Source organism: Apis dorsata, unplaced genomic scaffold, assembly GCF_000469605.1.
Source record: "Apis dorsata unplaced genomic scaffold, Apis dorsata 1.3 scaffold_63, whole genome shotgun sequence".
In the NCBI taxonomy this organism is placed as follows: Eukaryota; Metazoa; Arthropoda; class Insecta; order Hymenoptera; family Apidae; genus Apis; species Apis dorsata.
In genome coordinates this window covers 475,044-481,692 of record NW_006263363.1, presented here as the reverse complement: position 1 = coordinate 481,692, position 6,649 = coordinate 475,044, and positions in this window count along the sequence as shown.

The following is a 6,649-nucleotide window of genomic DNA, read 5'->3' as shown; positions in this document are numbered from 1 at the left end:
AATGCGAGAAAAAGATTCAAATTAAAGATAATGGAAATATAGTAAAACTTCGTTAATCTAAAAAATTATGAAAGATAACATTGGAAAAAGTCTGAAGAAGTTTATCTATTATAAATAAAAAAAAAGAATTTATATTCTGATAATGATACAAAATTGAGAAGAAATTAAATTATACATTGCATATATTACATTAAATAATAATAAGAAATAATAAATATTACATTACACTAAATAAATATATCATATAAATTTTTATGCCATATTTTAATGCCATGAATTTTCAATAATGAAACTTAAACATTCATTTTCAATAAAATATATTTAATTTTCCAAAATTTCTATTGGTCTGTTTTATTTTTATTAATTTCTTTTTTCAATTTTATTAAAAGAACATTCATACTTATTATTTATATATTTACTATATATGAATTATGTATATATACATAGCAAAACTTTTAGAATTAATGAAATGTATTTTTTGTCTTTCAATTAATAACTTGAAACGAAGAGTTAAATAAATGACATGGCAATTATCACCTGTAAATTATGATAAATTTTCTGGCAATAGTATTTTTAAAAATCTATTCAATTGATGATTTTACATTGTTTCCTAGATACATAGGTATCTTTATAAGAATTTTTATATTTTATAGAACTATACAACGTCCGTGCCAATAATCATGTTAATTTATGCTAAATTTAAATTTCTATCGGATCGCAACTTCAAAAAAATATCGCTGTATCATAAATAATTAAAATTTTCCACTATACTCGTAAAAAATTATCTAAATATGTTCCTGAATATACGGTTTCAAATATTGAGTTCATTTTATGAAATATTAATGAATCGCAACATATATTATTGATTATAAAAATTCAAATTTTTGTTAAATAAGTATTTAATGATATAAAGGAAAAAAATTTGATTAATTTATTTTTGTTGATTTTCAGTCATTTAAGGCGATATTTTAGATAAAAATTGCTTAGATAAAAATGTAACAAAAATATAAAAATAAAAAAAAAACTTCATTGTAATTATAATAGCATATAAAGAAATAATTTAATAAATAAAACTTAATAAAAAAAGATAAAAAACAATTTATTTAATTTTTTTATGTTTTTCATTTAATATGAAGTTTTTTTTTTTATTTATTAGATTTGAGAATATCACCTTTTACTTCTATTTCTTTTTTTTAATTTAAAGTATATTTCTTTGCAATTGATTTTTGTACTTAAATTGAATATTAAAAAGATGTAGATATATATTTAAAATTATTATAGATTAGCCACTCAGTAACTATTTACAAGTAAACGTTAATAATTTACAAGTAAATAACATCATTAGAGTTTTCAATTATGTTATACTAAATATTAAAAATGCAATATTTTTAAGCAAATTTCAAACTATTAGCTACTAAATAGCTTAAGACTTGTACTTGTAAATTTTTATTTATTAATAATCACCAGTTTTCTAATTAACAATGATTATTAGATATAATCGTAACTAATCCCAACTACATTTTTAATTATTCATTTATATTTTTAATAATTATAATAATTAATATTTATAATTTTATTGCACTATTAACTATCAATTTTCAATCATAGACATATTTTGAATATAACATAATGAATCTTTTATAGATGAGAAAATAATTATTATATACAAAAAAATAAATAAAAATATAATAATTTTATATAATGTAATCTTAAATAAAATAATTTTGATATATATTACAATAGCACAATTTATATAATAATTTATTTCTATAATAATTGTTTAATTTTTTTAATACATGATATAAATAATATGTATTATTATTTTTATTATATTCGTTACATAATATAAGTAATGTAAATATAAGTAATAAATATTGTAATACTTAGTATTACTACTTATATTATATAGTACTTATTAGTATAATAAATGTTTTGGTATGATAAAATATTCAAAGGAAACGTAACAATACGATCGAATATAAAAATATTCTTTTGTAATACTGTTAAATATTTTTACAAAGTTTCGACCCGATTGTGTTTAAATTCGATTTTATCATCAAATTATTCTTGTCATGAATTATCGCCGTTTATTGGAATGATTCTCTTTATTAGCACCATGCATGATTATATCTATATAATTATCTAATGTATTTATATATTTTTTAATAACGGGTCTACCAGTGATGGTTTGTATATTTGTCATATATTAACAATAATTTGAATAAATTTCTTGAATTATAAAATAATATTTAACATGCGTTTAATTTTTTCTTTCATTTTTTATATAAAAAATATTTATTATAATTTATTTAAATAAGGATCTTTAGATACATATAGAGTTTTCTAAAATTATGAAAAATTTATCATATTAATATAAATTAAATTTATCATATTCTATTGCAATAAAATTTCAAAAGAAAATACTTTTGCAAAATTATTAACTTTGATATGATTATTTTGAAAATTGAATTGATTAAATTATAATAAAACTTTAATTGGAATTTATTAGATTTTAAGAAATAATTAATTTTTATAAAAAGTTTATTATTTTATGAAAAACAAAAATAAAAAATGATAATATTTTTCTTCATATTCATTTTATAAAAAAAAAATTACTTTCGAAAAAATAATGAAAACAAATTTATTAAAAATTGCATATCATGTCTCTCAATAAAATATTTTCAATATCATTAGAAATCTAATATATTCAGCTCCTAAAATCATTTTATTACAAGATGTGTAGTTGCATTTTTATTTTTTCTAATCAATAATTTCAATTATTTTCAATATTATAAAAAAAAAAAAGAAAAATTTAATGTAGATTTAATATCATAATTGCTCATATTTGTTTTATTTCACATGTGAACAAATATTATATTGGTTTTACTTTTCTAACTGGTAATAGATTTGTGAATTAATATTTGATCATGATGATTTTAATATATATTTATGAAATCTTTTTTATGAATATGAAAAGGTTCAGATCAGAAGATTCACTGTCCATTTCGTAGAAGTTCTCCACGTTTTTGCTTTATATTTCCCTATTGCTTTCACGGATTTTGGCGAATTCTCATTCAGTCATTTAAATTCGTATTAACCATTATTTTATATATTTTTTTGGATTCAAGAAGAAACTTTTTGTATTGAATCACAATTTTGTATTTTGAATAAATTAACTAATATTAATAAGAAAAAATCTCAAGAATGAATTAATTAAAAGGTGAGAACGAATTAATCCTGTCATTCTTATAATTTATATAATTTATAAATTATGTAAATATATATAATAATGCATTAATTTTTAAAAGAAAAATTCAGGTTTATATTCAAAAACATATTTAAAAAGAAGTATTGATTTAAAAAGAAAAAAAAAAATTTTTTACGACTTGAAAAATAACAGACAAGAAAATATAAAATTTATAATTTTTATTTTCATTTAAATGAGATACTATTTTTGTTTTAAAATTAAATTATTTTTCAAAATTTAAATAATTAAAAAATAAATAAATAAATAACAAAACATTATATACATATATAGTATTTCAAAAACATAAAATGCGAAAATTATAAAGTTATATAAATACCAACATTATAATAAATATAAATGATGATAGATTAACTAAATGATTTAATTATTTCACGCAATAGTATAAATTTATTTTTATTTATCATGTTATAAAGTCAATAAACTTGCGACATATTTATCGATTCAAAATGTAAAGTTTTACATTTTTATCAATAGATTAAATATATATGTAAAATAATTCAACATAGTACAATATAATTTAAAATAGTTCAAACATTTAAATAAAAATTTCAAGTTATAGTTTTTAAAATTTTTTAAGATGATTTAAATTTTTTTTTAATAAGTTGCGATTGTCTTTGCATTGAATTTGTAAATTAAATTCATAATTTAAAATTAAATGTAATAATATTGTATGTTACAATAATAATCAAATAAATCGAATGTGAAATATTTTTAAACATAGCAAAATTAGATTCAATAATAATTATTTTATCTTGTTGTTGTTATTTTCAATATTGATTTCATCGAATAATTTTAAAATAGCATTATTTTTTGTTTATTTTATTCAATAGCTTAAAGAAATTATTATAAATTATTATATGCGCATATCTTCCGATCGGCGATTATTTCGAAGAGATTTGCGATATGCCATACTCATAAATCAAACACATCATCGTTCACAACTGAATTTTCGGATTGGATTTTTGATGTGTTCGTCTCAATCGGAATTAAATCGATTTCAATTACTTCTAATGTCTTGTAAATTTTATTCCTGCTTCTCTATATGCCATTATTCGAATATTGTCTAGGCAAACTGGCCATATGACTTCAAAAACTCTAATCTTAATCGATATAACTACATAATGTATTTGAGAGAAGTTTCTTTATCGATTTTATTATATATTAGTACGTCTTGAATCAATTATGAAGTGTAAATATTAAATTATTTTATAAATAATATGGTTTTAAAAGTTTATTTTCAAAAAATAATAATAAAAAAATTGTATTTATTTTTAATTATTAATATATAAAAGTATTCACGAGAATTATCGTCTGTCTTTTAGTTAAAATATTCTATTTAATATTTCTATTTAATATTATTATTATAATTTTATATAAAATTATATTTTAAAACATATGTATTTATATGATGATGGAAATTTTTTTTTTATTATTTTTTTCATAATATTTTCATTATGAAAAGAGAAAAGAATAAATTAGATTTAATTCTGAATCTTTACAAAACATATAAAGTTTTCTAATTTTATTTAAAGGACGTAAAAAATCTAAAATATTTCAATATATTGAAAATATATATTATTGAAAAATAAAACAATGGTAAATAAGATATTTTAATAAAAAATTTATTAAATAAGTTAATTTTAGATTTTTTTTTTAAACAATTGTTTGTCTTACGAATTGAAAAACTCTATTAATGATAATTTATATAATCTAATCATTTTTAAAGATTTTAAAAGTTGTTCAAAAGATTCTGTTATAAATAAAATATATTTGAAAGTTATTACTGTTAGTTTAAAATAACATAATGGAGATAATATCTATATTAAATATCTATATTATTTATTGATTATATTATTCAATATTTGTTATTGTTATTTTAACGTCGAACAATATTATAATAAACATTAATTGATTTCGTTTTAAAGTTTTATGATAAATAATTGTTTATAATTAAAATTGAGTCCCTAAAATAATTTTATTTATAGGATGATTTAGATACATGCATATGTTTTTTTCGATTCTTTTTTTTTTACACAATTAAGATTTTCAATATTGATTTTATCGAATAATTTTAAAATAGCATTATTTTTTGTTTATTTTTATTTTATGATTTTGAAAGATTGTCATGACAGGAATGTTTTATAAAAATCACAGATTTCTCAGAAACAATCATGAAAGTGTATTTATTTGAAAATGATTCTTTTTATTTTTTTGTGGAAGGTTTTGATGTGTTTGCTATACTTTGCTAGTAAATATGTGTTGGTAAACCTTGCGAGTTTAATTTGGTTACAATTTGATTTTTTAATTTGGATTCTGTCTAGTCGTTGATTTAAATTAACTATAGCTTTGTTTTTTATTTCTGTCAATTTCAATCAATTGTACGTATATTTTTTTTTACTTATTTTTTTTTCATCAAATTTATCTTGCTTTTTTAAAATATGTTTTAATAATATTTTTTTGTTTTTGTATTATAATCGATTATTTCTGCATATTACAGATATATAATGTATATAGATATTGATTTACTATATTGATTTACTTTGTTTTTAATTTTATAAAAAAAAATAATTTAAAAAAGCAATACAAATAAATTAATATTTATAAATTTTATTTATTATAATGACCTTCTAGATTTTCTTTTTTTTTATATTACTAAATCTTTAAAATTATAATTCAAGTTTTCAATTTTCATTTTTCAAAATTGATCATTGTTTTTCTTAAAAGTATTATAGATTTTCTATTATCGTTTTTTTTCTTTAATTTTTGTTTGTCTATTCAGATAGGATATATACACTAACGCGCGATATAAATTTTTCATTTTCGAACGTCGTGAAAATTCAAAGATTCCCCGCACATCCATATTAGCTCGTTGGCAATGCTGAAAATTCAATTCCATCGGCTTCCGATCGATTGTGATCTCTAGCCGGAGGATATATTTGAAATTTCTCGACGTACTATCACCTTCTCTTCTAAATATTCTCACGTTTGTTTCAATTCTATCCAAAACTTGATCTATTTTTCTTTCTGTGTTTACCTTATCTGTATTTAATCCAATCCTCTTATTTTATTAAAATTTGGAAATACATAATTATTTTATCTTATATATTATAGTTCTTTTTTTCATAAAAATAATATCTTATTTAATCTTCAATTATTTTATTATTTCAATTATTTTTCATCATTTTTCGAAATAATTTTTATCATTATATCATTAACGATTCAAATAGAAAACATTTTATAATTACATTCCAAAAATACAAGAAATAATTCTGGATGATTTTTGTTGTATATCACGGATAATTTTTCAATTAGTAATTTTTACAATTCATACTTCCATCGGTATTTATTCTTTCATTTTTTTTCATGTATTAAATTTTGCTT